The following is a 14,621-nucleotide window of genomic DNA, read 5'->3' on the forward strand; positions in this document are numbered from 1 at the left end:
AGACCTAGTACCGAGCCCACACTCTCCCGTACCCTTTCTTCTATTCCTTTCACTACAGCCGCATTCCAGTCCCCCATAACTCCCTTTACATATTGAATTACCCGTTCAATATCCCCACATACTTTGTCTATCTGTTCATCTTCGGCTTTTGATGCGCGCGTGTGTACTTAAACAATTGTTATCGGTGTTTGTTCGCTGTTGATTCTGATGAGAATAAATCTGTCACTGAACTGTTCATAATGTTCTAGGCGCTCAGTTCGGAACCGCGCGACTGCTACGGTCGCAGGTTCGAATCCTGCCTCGAGCGTGGATGTGTGTGATGTCCTTAGGTTAGTTAGGTTTAAGTAGTTCTAAGTTCTAGGGGACTGATGACCACAGATGTTAAGTCCCATAGTGTTCAGAGCCATTTGAACCATTTTTTTTGTTCGTAGTGTCTTCGAAACGCACAGTTCTCACTGCGCCGAGGTGTGACCTGCTGACGTTCTTGGTAATCGCCATCGACGCTTGCAGAAACTCTTTTCGGAGCTTTCCTGTACTCAGCCATTTTGAAGTGAATATGCATTATATTTCGAATTGTCAGAAGTGCCCAAAAGTCGGGACTTTTGGCCACCCATGCCGGTGCCGACCCACTCGCCTGCTGACACACCTAGTAGTCAGGAGATTCTGCCAATTGCACCTCCGGCGACTCGGTAATACTTAATAGGCCTGAAACAGTTCAGTGCCTCTATTCTGTCCTTATTTTGAGATTACGATTGAATAATTCTACTACAAAGCTGCCTGAGCGACATAATTCCCAACGTAACCTTGTTGGCTTCATTAAAGACTTACTTTTCATTTCGTTCTGGAGTCAACAGAGATGAAAATGAAAAGGTTCGCATTTCAATACGTGTTTTCCAATGATGTTATAACGCAATTTTTCTCTTCAAAAGAGGGAAAGTCAAAGATTTATTGATTATACTGGGAAGTCCAGATTATTCTGTTAATAGCCGTTTCCCCTTAACAAATCAAACTTTCCTAATTAATTTAGTTTATTTACTTGATTCGATTTGGTTCATCTATGTAGGTATCGACGTCAATCATACGTTACTACTGGGCGTTCAGTCTAGTCGTTGTTTCCATTTTAAACACAAGATTTCGACGACGGACGCAGTAATATTCTTCAAATGCCGCGAGTTGTGCTGCTATGTGTACTCACTGCCTGGGATCGATCGAGTACACATAACTGCATAAATCGCAACCCTAAAGAGTACGACTGCGTCACGAGATAACACTAGCGAATCTACATAGAACAGGGGAAGTGAGCAGCATGACACCTGATGGCATCCGCCGAAATGACGCCATTCCGCGAGATCAAATGAATAATTTATTTTCCTACGTAGCAGTAACGTAGCTGTCCACTAAAATAATGTATAGGCACACGCAATGGGGATATTACCACAAAGGGCAAAACGAGCCGATTCTCTGGTTTAAGCCTATACTGGTAGAGTATAGCGAGCGCCAGTGGTTTTCCGTGCTTGAGTTGAGTTTATGATGAGTTATTTGATATGTAAAGAAAACATGTGTAGCTTTGGGATGAGAATAGAGTGACTAGATGGCATCTGATGCAAATCGGATTTAATTTTTGTTTGGTAGGATATAAGTGGCACCTTCACACTATATGTTTAGTAGTCTTCTCTAGCTGTTGTTGTTGTTGTGGTCTTCAGTCCTGAGGCTGGTTTGATGCAGCTCTCCATGCTTCTCTATCCTGTGCAAGCTTTTTCATCTCCCAGTACCTACTGCAACCTACATCCTTTTCAATCTGCTTGGTGTATTCATCTCTTGGTCTCCCTCTACGATTTTTACCCTCCACGCAGCCCTCCAATGCTAAATTTGTGATTCCTTGATGCCTCAGAACATGTTCTACCACCCGGTCCCTTCTTCTTCTGAAGTTGTGCCATAAGCTCCTCTTCTCCCCAATTCTATTCAATACCCTCTCATTAGTTATGTGATCTACCCATCTAATCTTCAGCATTCTTCTGTAGCACCACATTTCGAAAGCTTCTATTCTCTTCTTGTCCAAACTATTTATCGTCCATGTTTCACTTCCATACATGGCTACACGCCATACAAATACTTTCAGAAACGACTTACATCTATACTCGATGTTAACAAATTTCTCTTCTTCAGAAACGCTTTCCTTGCCATTGCCAGTCTACATTTTATATCCTCTCTACTTCGACCATCATCAGTTATTTTGCTCCCCCAAATAGCAAAACTCCTTTACTACTTTAAGTGTCTCATTTCCTAATCTAATTCCCTCAACATCACCCGACTTACTTCGACTACATTCCATAATCCTCGTTTTGTTTTTGTTGATGTTCATCTTATATCCTCCTTTCAAGAGACTGTCCATTCCGTTCAACTGCTCTTCCAAGTCCTTTGCTGTCTCTGTCAGAATTACAATGTCATCGGGGAACCTCGAAGTTTTTATTTCATCTCCATGGATATTAATAGCTACTTAGAATTTTTCTTTTGTTTCCTTTACTGCTTGCTCAATATACAGATTGAATAACATCGGGGAGAGTCTACAATCCTGTCTCACTCCCTTCCCAACCACTGCTTCCCTTTCATGTCCCTCGACTCTTAGAACTGCCATCTGGTTTCTGTACGAATTGTAAATAGCCTTTTGCTCCCTATGTTTTACACCTGCCACCTTTAGAATTTGAGAGAGGGTATTCCAGTCAACATTGTCAAAAACTTTCTCTAAGTCTACAAATGCTAGAAACGGTGGTTTGCCTTTCCTTAATCTTTCTTCTAAGATAAGTCGTAAGGTCAGTATTGCGTCACGTGTTCCAATATTTCTACGGAATCCAAACTGATCTTCCCCAAGGTCAGCTTCTACTAGTTTTTCCATTCGCCTGTAAAGAATTCGCGTTAGTATTTTGCAGCTGTGACTTATTAAACTGATAGTTCGGTAATTTTCACATCTGTCAACACCTGCTTTCTTTGGGATTGGAATTATTATATTCTTCTTGAAGTCAAAATGAATTTCGCCTGTCTCGTACATCTTGCTCACCAGATGGTAGAGTTTTGTCAGGACTGGCTCTTCCAAGGCTGTCAGTAGTTCTAATGGAATGTTGTCTACTCCCGGGGCCTTGTTTCGACTCAGGTCTTTCAGTGCTCTGTCAAACTCTTCACGCAGTATCGTATCTCCCATTTCATCTTCATCTACATCCTCTTCCATTTCCATAATATTGTCCTCAAGTACATCGCCCTTGTATAGACCCTCTATATAATTCTTCCACCTTTATGCTTTCCCCTCTTTGCTTAGAACTAGGTTTCCATCTGAGCTCTTGATATTCATACAAGTGGCTCTCTTTTCTCCAAAGGTCTCTTTAATTTTCCTGTAGGCAGTATCTATCTTACCCCTAGTGAGATAAGCCTCTACATACTTACATTTCTTCTCTAGCCATCCCTGCTTAGCCATTTTGCACTTCCTGTCGATCTCATTTTTGAGACGTTTGTATTCCTTTTTGCCCGCTTCATTTACTGCATTTTTATATTTTCTCCTTTCATCAATTAAATTTAATATTTCTTCTGTTACCCAAGGATTTCTGCTAGCCCTCGTCTTTTTACCTACTTGATCCTCTGCTGCCTTCACTACTTCATCCCTCAGCGCTACCCATTCTTCTTCTATTGTATTTGTTTCCCCCATTTGTAACAATTGTTCTCTTATGCTCTCCCTGAAACTCTGAACAACCTCTGGTTTGAACAACCTCTGGTTTAATCAGTTTGTCGAGGTCCCATCTCCTTAAATTCCCACCTTTCTGCAGTTTCTTCAGTTTTAATCTACAGTTCATAACCAATAGATTGTGTCAGAGTCCACATCTGCCCCTGGAAATGTCTTACAATTTAATACTTGGTTCCTAAATCTCTGTCTTACCATTATATTATCTATCTGATACCTACTAGTATTTCCAGGATTCTTTCCTGTGTACAACATTCTTTTATGATTCTTGAACCAAGTGTTAGCTATGATTAAGTTATGCTCTGTGCAAAATTCTACCAGACGGCTTCCTCTTTCATTTCTTTCCCCCAATCCCTATTCACCTACTATGTTCCCTTCTCTCCCTTTTCCTACTCTCGAATTCCAGTCACCCATGACTATTAAATTTTCGTCTCCCTTCACTACCTGAAAAATTTCTTTTATCTCATCATACATTTCATCAATTTCTTTATCATCTGCAGAGCTAGTTGGCATACAAACCTGTACTACTGTAGTAGGTGTGGGCTTCGTGTTTATCTTGGCCACAATAATGCGTTCACTGTGCTGTTTGTAGTAGCTTACCCGCACTCCTATTTTTTTATTCATTATTAAACCTGCTTCTGCATTACCCCTATTTGATTTTGTATATATAACCGTGTATTCACCTGACCAGAAGTCTTGTTCCCGCTGCCACCGAACTTCACTAATTCCCACTATATCTGTCTTTAACCTATCCATTTCTCGTTTCAAGTTTTCTAACCTACCTGCCCGATTCAGGGATCTGACATTCCACGCTCCGATCCGCAGAACGTCAAGTTCTCTTTCTCCTGATACCGACGTCCTCCTGAGTAGTACCCGCCCGGAGATACGAATGGGGGACTATTTTACCTCCGGAATATTTTACCCAAGAGGGCGCCATCATCATTTAACCATACAGTAAAGCTGCATGCCCTCGGGAAAAATTACGGCTGTAGTTTCCCCTTGCTTTCAGCCGTTCGCAGTACCAGCACAGCAAGGCCGTTTTGGTTAGTGTTACAAGGCCAGGTCAGTCAATCATCCAGACTGTTGCCCCTGCAACTACTGAAAAGGCTGCTGCCCCTCTTCAGGAACCACACGTTTGTCTGGCCTCTCAACAGATACCCCTCCGTTGTGGTTGCACCTACGGTACGGCCATCTGTATCGCTGAGACACGCAAGCCTCCCCACCTACGGCAAGGTCCGTGGTTCATGGTGAGGGCTAATCATCGTGAAAAACGTTGTAGATAAATTGGTAATAAGTATTACGTCAACCTAGGACGCCATGCTAGAGCTGTAAGCAATAATCAGCAGTAAATTATTTTATTTGAATAAATTCTCTTATTTTCATTGCACTCTGGCTCCCTGATTCAGGCGTGTGGCGTGTTAAACAGATTTGCAGCCGCTATTAAATGTTTAACGAGTAATGGAATTATTAAAATTTTACTTGGTAACTTTTTACTTTTACTTGGTAACTTTTGGCATGAGGTAATTAAGAAGCAGACGTATAAATGATGTGTAACTTAAAGAAGGATAAAGTAAATACTAAAATAATAGAGTAGAAATTTGAATATCCATGAAAGTATAATAAATTAATGTTCAGTGGGTGAGCTGTGTTGCTGCAATTAGAAGAAAAACAACAGGCAGACCAACTCATAATTCATAATCTACGTAACAATGTTCTAAGAGCAAAAATATTTGCAATATTCTACAAAGTTTTATTTTTCTTCGTTCTGTCAATGCATTATTTTCCAGACTCTTGCGGTTTTCGCAAATAATTTTGGGTAACGCAAACTGAGACGTTGAAACTAACAGGTTTAATAATCTGAAATAGAAAAACTGTGGCCACCAAACTAAATATTCTCATTGCACGCACGCCAGTAAATATCTGGTTTGAACTAAATTTATACAGCACTACCTATGACGAATACCTAGAAAACCATAAGGTAGTCAGAGGTATTCTGCTCTAAGGAAGGGATCTCTAGAACAAATGCAAACAATTTGTAGGCTGTGACTTAGACAAGTGGATTCCATGACGACAATGAACTTCGGCCAGATCTTGCCTTAACACATTAACAGGATTAGGAAGTTAATACAACTGCAGTGAGCTGCGTAGAAGTAACAGAGAAACCCTGCCTTTTCTAATAAATCAAAAACGATTATCTTAGAGAGAAGGTTTCAAGGAATTCCAAAGTAGGATGTTAGCTAGCAAGTTAGAAAAAAAGGTAAAACGCTTTTGTTGTAAGTAACATGGAACAAAATCGTCTTTCCAAGTGCTCGTTGACTTTCATAAAACCGAAATGGACTACGGTAAAATGAAGACGGAAACGTTAAGTCCTGGCTTTAGAAAATGCTTCAATGAAGAAAACATATTTCCTACAGTTGACAACGCGGATACGAAAATCGCAAATACGATGGTCTGGATGCAATTAAAAATGACTCACATCGTTTGACGTAGGAGGGCTCACAGGATCACTAGATTTTTTTTTTATTGAACATGGGTATAAAATGATCTCTCCTCTAGGTTCAGATTATCGAAGGTCGCAATAACAACGAACCATGCCATAGTACCAGGAAAAGGTAGACGTCCTTCTAATCTGTATGGAAGAGGGAGCTGAGCTGTATACGGTGTTACGGTATAACTGCATTTATTGTGATCATCGGTAATTTAATATGTAGCCCTCTTCTGTATGTTAGTTGTTTTCTCCTATGCTTCTAACAATTTTTCCGCAAACATATCACATAATTTATTGCCTCATGTTTTCTGCATGATCCTAACTGCACCACTAAGTGAACTACCTATCAGTACAGACTAACAGTATTGCGTCCACGCGTCCACATCTCAACACCTGACGTGCTGCCCAGTGAAAAATAAAAATTTATGGCTTGGTCTTGCCACATGTACTTGGGGGTACTATAGAACCTAAATAGCTAAAATTGTTAGTCTGAAAATGAAGTAAATGCTGAAATAATGTTGCTCAGTACACTGTCCTCAGTCAGCAATAAAAATATCTGCACTTTAACACCTAACGCCTTATACATCCGTCATTCTGACATCAGTCTGTCGCTGTGATTATGAAACATATTTGTGTTTTTGTGGTCAGATACGATCGCATTTTCGAATATCGATCAACTTCTATCGGCCACAACAATCGCCAGAAATCCAGCTTACCTTTTTATTTTGTGAGAACAAGAAGACATTAAATGAGGTGAGCTCGGGTTAATGCTCCTTTTCTTGATTTTCAAAAAGTGTTATGGATTGTTCGTTACCTTCGCCTAATAAACAAATCACATGCATGCAGAATTACTTATTGACACTGATATACATTCCTCAAAACTTTGGTATCAGTAAGGAGGCAACGGCAGAAGGTAAGTACAATTTGAAGAAACTTACCTCAGTGTAATACAACCATTATTATTTACTATACGAGGGTGGGTGCTTAAATAGTGGCAACTATTTATTCACAACCGATACAAAAGAGTTACATGTTTGCACTTGTTACTGTCCTTCAAAGTAGTCACCAGCGTTGTGCAGAACCCGTTGCCAGCTATGTGGCAGGCGTAGTGTACCGTTAGCAGAGCCTGTTCTGTTGATGGTGCGAATGGAGCGGTCTAAGGTTATGGTGATTCTCGTGTACGACTGTGATGGTGTTACCCTAACGCATTATGTTCCTCCACGGCAGACCATCAATGCACAGTATTACTGTTCGTTTTTGGAGCATCAACTGCGACCAGGTTTGCGAAAGAAGCGGCTACACTTTCTACGCAACCCATCCATTATTTTGCACGACAATGCGCGGGCGCATACAGCGCACGCTGAGGCTGATCTTTTCGGTCGATGGGACTGAGAAGTACTGTACCATCAACCATACTTCCCGGACTTAAGTCCTTGTGACATTGATTTGATTCCGAAGATGAGGGAACCACTTCGTGGCATTCGCCTCAGAACTGTTCCAGAGATTCGACAGGCAGTAGACCGCTCCATTCGCACCATCAACAGAACAGGCTCTGCTAACGGTATACTACGCCTTCCACATAGGTGGCAACGGGTTCTACAAAACGCTGGTGACTACTTTGGAGGACAGTAACAGGTGCAAAAGTGTAACTCTTTTGTATCGGCGCGACCGCTACAGTCGCAGGTTCGAATCCTGCCTCGGGCATGGATGTGTGTGATGCCCTTAGGTTAGTTAGGTTTAACTAGTTCTAAGTTCTAGGGGACTAATGAACTCAGAAATTGAGTCCCATAGTGCTCAGAGCCATTTGAACCATTTTTGATGAATGGGGCATCATTCAAGCGACAATTCGGGACAGAAATAAGTGACTTTCACAAAGACCATATTATTACATCCTGATGTCTGGGAACGAGTGTTACGGAATCAGAACAATTATTATACTGTTCGCTACTAACCAACCAGTACATTGTCACAACCCACCTAACAACCGGTATGTCCACCTTCGGCACAGATAACATCGATAACGAGCCGTGACATGGAAGCAATGAGGCCTTGGTAGGTCGCTGGAGGGAGTTGACACCACATCTGCACACACGTCACCTAATTCCCTTAGATTCCGAGGAAGGGGAAGAAAAGTTCTGACGCTACTTTCAGTCACATCCCAGATGTCTTCGATCGGGTTCAGACCTGGCGAGCTGGGAGAGCCAGCACATCAACTGGAACTCGCCGCTGTTTTCCTCGAACTGTTCCATCACACCTGGCCTTGTGACATGGCACACTATCCTCTTGAAAAATGTCAGTACCATCGGGAAACATAATCGTCATGAAGAGGTGTACATGGTCTGCACCCAGTGTACGATACTCCTCGGCCGTCGTGGTGCCTTGCACGAGCTACCCTGGACACATGGATGCCCATGTGATTGTTCCCCAGATCATAATGGAGCCGCCGCCTGGTTTCCGTCCCAGAGGACAGGCGTCAAGGAGCCGTTCTTCTGCATGTCAACTGATTCACACCCTGTCATCGTCATGATGAAGACGGTATCAAGATTCATCAGTCCATGCAGCGTTCTGCCACTGCGCGAATGTCCATTGCCGATGGTTACGTGCCCATTTCAGTCACAGTTGTCGATGTCGTGGTGTTAATATTGTCACTTGCAATGGTTGTCGGCTGCGGAGGCTCACCATTAGGCGTGTTCGGTGCACTGTGTGTTCAGACACACTGATAGGTCCCATGAATAATTTTGGTACCTGAATCGATTGAGCTTATTTATCTCTGCTGTGCGCGAGGGCGCAGTCGGTCAGACAGAATTAACCTGTGTTAGACTGAGGAAGCAATGGCAATGTTATGTTTCAAAAGTAAAGTCTAAATTTATCAATGTGTTTAATGCACATGTTTAATTCAAGACTGTAACAGAAACTGATTTGTTAAGGATGAAGTCTATTGCAATATCAAACGTAGATATTATAACGATATTTTTTCACTATTGATGCGTCATCGGATTAACTTGGTTATTGTTCTGAGATTTGCTCGATTTGAGAGACAGGGAAGTGTATTGTTTGGATGTTAAGACGTTCATGAAATTTAAAGTCAGCCATGAGCACTATTTCACAGTACACAAAAAACTTTGTGTTTTAATTTATCCGTATATTTCATTTTTTACTAACGTTTCTCTTACAATTTTTAATTAAGCATGGAACCATGTGTGTTCGGAAAATACTTCGAGTTGCAACTAACAGAGAACTCATTGCACCTGTCAAGTGCCTCTGTTTAAATTGTAGGTACAGTAACTAGCAGCTTTAGCATAGCGGCGCGCAAGACAGAGCAGTACTGCAATGTGTTATCAGGATTTGCGCAGAATAGAGGTAAGGACTAAATGTTTTTATTTTTTATTTATTCAATCAGGGTCAACTTTCGTCATTCAGAGACAGTTTTTGTCATCAGTTTTGCAAAACTAATTATTGTAGGTTTCATGTCAAAGTCCATTATTCAGGCAGATTATACTGTTCAAAATTCTTGCAGTCAGATTGATAACTTTTACAGTATGACATCCCTTTTCATTAAGACAATTAATTATCACTGTAGTGCAGCTTTGCCTTCACATTACGTCAGTACAAGATTCATCATGACAATTCATTTATTTTTACAGCTCAGAGCTTACTATCAGGAACAGTACGGCAGTCGTATTTTTATTATTTAAGGAGAACTTTCAACATATATTTTTATCATGTATCTAGAGAACTTTCACAACACTTTTAATTATTTAAAGAGATCGATTCATATATATTTTAATTATTTAAAGACAGGTTTCAACACTTGTACTCTGCCCAGCATTAAAGTCTGATATTAATTCCACCATAGCTAACCGCCTGTCCTGTTTTACCAGTGTGCCCAGCCTACGACGTCCGTATTCTGTAATGAGGAGTGGCCACCCAACTCCACCACGTCTGGACGTGGTTTCACCTTGGTGTTGAAGACACTCACTATAACACTCCTCGAATACCCGACAAGTCGTGCAGTTTCCAAAATGCTCTTACCGAGCCTCCAGGCCCTAACAATCTGCCCTCGGTCAAACTCTTATAGATAGTTCCTTCCACATTCTACACACGGGCAGTACGCTCACTGATACTACATATACCTTGTGAGCGTCTGACTAGCAGTCATTCCGCGCCAGACGAACTTGTTATCGCCTGTACGGATTTATATCGATCGTAGGTCGGTGGTCATAATATTCTGGACTGTCGGTGTATATGGAAAGTGGTAAATGGACAGTGAAACCACGGGTACGTGCCAAAGTGTTGGACGATCATACCGTATCATGGAACGTTTTGTAAACCAGGATAGCTACCTGTGGTATATTTGACGAGCAGAGTAAAATGCTAGTACAGGTGGAAGCATTTCGAGGACCCTCTTCAGTGCACATCGTCCAGCATGCGACTCCATGGCAGACTTGTCGTACGTGTTCCCGTGTTGACCCAGTGACACTCTCATTTACGGTTTCAGTGGACACAGGATCATCTAAATTAGAGCGTCGATCAATTTAAACATGTCACCTGGTCGGATGAATCACTTTTCCCGTAGCGCAAGGCCGATGGTCGTGTGGAGGTATGCCGTCATCCAAGCAAATGGCTGCCGAAACATATACGATGCCGCAGACGCAGGACAGTGGGGGCAGTATCATGCCATGGAAGACATTCTCATATGCTTTCTCTGGACCTGTGGTTGTAGTAAGAGGTACCGTCACGTTTCTGGACTACGAATACGCTATTGCAGAGTACCTCATTACGTCACGCTCGATGTCGTCACCGGCGGTGTAGCTAGGCGAGTACCGTTCTGTAGTTGTGTACGAGTATGATTGAGAACTCACGGTAATGTCTTGGACACCAAATCCGCCTGATGATAACGAAATGGAAGAAATCCTTATTGGGTGTCATATTGGTACCCACAAACAACCGGCACGTAATTTTCGGGAACTGCGTGTCTTGTGTGTAGACGTTTGTTGCCACATACTTCCGGAAAGATACGAAGGACGAGTCGAATATGTGCCACACAGATTCGCTTCTCTGTTGTGCTCCAAGAGTGGGCCAGTACGTTATTAGGCAGGTGGTAATATCGCCTTGGCACACAGCTGCATAATAGTAATATAATGCACGTAAATAGTCATAATAATCCTGTACTAACTGACTTCGTATTCGGAATTCAGTCACTTGCATAGGTCACCAAATGGTCAGCTATCATTGTATATGTGTCCAGAGTGACTTTAGATGGAAATTACGTGGACCAGATAAATCTAGCTGTGAGAAAGGCTGATGCCAGCTCACATTTACTGCAAAAATTTTACGAAAATGGCCACCATGCTCGAAAGAAATCCCTTACAAAATTCTCGTTCGACCTACTCTCGATAATTTCCTTTGATGTGGTGTATTTATCGAATAGAATTAACGGAATGGAAAGAGAAGCTTGTGAAAGTATTGTGTGCTGCGGTTTGGTTCTGTTTAGTCCAAAAACGCTGCACTGAGAAATGGTGCAAAAAGACGAGTTACTTATGTTAGTCCGAAAATTCACATTCTTACACAATCCCCCAATGTATTACTTCCTGCATCATACATCTCGCATAAAGGTCGCGACTGTAAAATTATAGAAGAAATGGGCTGACACATAGGTACCAAAAATGGGATAGGAACGGAGGAAACAATTATAGGACAGAAGGTACTCTCATCGCAATGTGACTTGTGGAACACCCATGGTATAAATGTTAAGGTAAAAGGTACTTTGTCTCTACCATAAAGAGTTTTTAACGTCTGTAAGTGTATTCAGTATTAACAGTAGTGGCCCGACTATATCAACTTCCATCCATATTATGCATGCGGAAACTCGGCCTAGGTTAAAAGGGACAACTAAGACTGTCGCCTCCTTTCATTTAAGTCGTTATTAAATGCTGTAACTTTAAGAAAATGGAACAGCATGCAGACGAAATAACTAATCGCGATTCATTACATTGATATATGAAGTCTGTGAAGAGGCGTATTACATGAGTGAGATGGTGATAAACACCAACGAAGCACTGTTTACATAGAACCCAGAGGGCATTATAATTATCTCAATGTAAAAGGAATATCTATTATTTTCTAGCCTGAATAAGAAGCATGTTCTTATCCACCGTGCCGGCCGTAGTGGCCGTGCGGTTCTAGGCGCTACATTCTGGAACCGAGCGGCCGCTACGGTCGCAGGTTCGAATCCTGCCTCGGGCATGGATGTGTGTGATGTCCTTAGGTTACTTAGGTTTAATTAGCTCTAAGTTCTAGGCGACTGACGACCTCAGAAGTTAAGCCGCATAGTGCTCAGAGCCATTTTGATTTATCCACCGTACTTGAAAGTGAGTAACAAATAGCACGTCCTTCATAGAAATCAGAGAACTTACAACAAATGCTTGTTAAACGAAATTTAGCAGCGGATACAATTTTTTATAAGTGCTAAGAGATTAAACGGAATTTTAGGTTTGGTTTTCAATAATACATCACAAAAAAATCTGCATTGGTGAGTATCTTGTAACTCTTAAGTCCCTTAATGTACATTAAACTACCGATAACGCTGCTAAACCGCTGAGGAACAGGCATTAGTACCTTATCCGTGCATGTCGTGTAGTTAGAAATCAAAGCGTCTAGTAATGCAGGATCGTCACGGTCTGGACGAAACAATCTCAAACAGATCTACTGTTGTACCTAAACGTCTAAGTGTTGAGAAATGATTAGATGTGGCTGAGCTGTCCACTCACATATTCTAACTGGAAGCGAATGGTGTGATACTATTCTTGTGCTAATTTAAGAACCTCTTCAAGTGAAGGAGTTCTTTTCCCGCCCCTAAGATCATTTCCCGCCCCTACCCTTCGCTGTCAAGTCTATAGTTATGAGCGACCGAGAGACGGCTCGTTTAATACCGAGCGAAACAATCTGTTGAATCCCGAGCACTTTTGTAATAAGCCTTGACTCTGGTGATTGGAAATTACGTAACGCCGAGCAGCCGCCGCAGTTGCATTTCTTCGTTTCACGCTTCATTCACTGCCAATGTTGCTGAGATCGGGACCTACACCCAGTTTCAGCGAGATAGCACTGTGCAGCCGGTAATAACGCCGATGAGGTCGAAAGACAAAAAAAGGAAACGAAAGTTGGCAACCTTGATATTGTTCAGTGGAGTAAACAATAACGTCTCCTGGAAACCCAGTTCAGTCGGCCGCCCCGCCTCGGCTAATGTCAGCTTTTTGGCATCCGTATACCAGCTGAGAGTGGAAACCGTTCGTGTAGCGGCGAGAGGGAGAAGGGCGCTACGGGGAATAATAATTATGAAACATTCAATTCGGTTTCCGGTCGACTAGTCGCGACCACCGTTTCCACAGACAATACAGAAATTAACCTTCCCTCCTCGCGTCGTTCGCTCGCTCGCTCTCGGCGGGCAGAAAGCACACTTGTCGGCGCTCGCGGGTCGTGCATCACGCCGGCGGCGCTGCGCTGCAGCTGACCACACGGCCCGGCCTGGCGGCGCCATATCTGGGAGGCGGCGACCGGCTGCTCGCGAGTAGCTGAGGGCGATCATTGTTTCGATTGCGGCGCAGACACACACACACACACACACACACACACACACACATGGGGAACACACGTGCACGAGGCGCACACGCGCCCGCCGCGCCACGACGGAATGCGGCCACGGTGCTCGTTACGCTGTTTCACAAGCAGAGGTTCGCGACGCGGCCGGCTGCTCCACCCACACCTCGCCAGTCTGCTGCCTGGCGTGGCCGCTCCCTGATCAACGTCCTCAATACGACTTGCTTGTGCCACTTACTTCATAATTACAACAGTCCGCGCCACGCAGATCATTTCTCCCAACACTGTTACTTAATTACAGCAACCTCTCCCATTATTACATATTTCGGACATTGTAAGTCTGGGACCATCTGTGTTTTATATTAATCGAAGAAAACTTAACAAACGTGGATAACCAAAAAGATATTTTCTTCGATGAATGCTTTCGACAGAGTTATGCTGTCGTCTTCGGAGCTACAAGACGATGAGTAGAAGACGATAGAAAAATATTTTAAAATCACGATATTACGGCTTTATAAAAGGCCTCGTTACGAGGGCTATTCGAAAAGAAAGGTCGGATCAATCGCGAAATGGAAACCGTAGTGAAAGATCCGATTAAGATTTACACAGATTTATTTGGCAGTGTCTCTAGTATGCCTGTCGATAGCGGCACGTCGCACGTCGCTCTTTTCAGTTCCTAGCGCACAGTGAGCACATAGAGATGCCTAGAAAATAATGCCTCCTATCACGTATGTGTGCCTGTGAGAGACTTCGCCTGATTTTAAGCAATCGCGCATAACGAACCTGTCATGCATTTCTTCCCTCGTGACA

Source organism: Schistocerca serialis, chromosome 2, assembly GCF_023864345.2.
Source record: "Schistocerca serialis cubense isolate TAMUIC-IGC-003099 chromosome 2, iqSchSeri2.2, whole genome shotgun sequence".
Classification (NCBI taxonomy): domain Eukaryota; kingdom Metazoa; phylum Arthropoda; class Insecta; order Orthoptera; family Acrididae; genus Schistocerca; species Schistocerca serialis.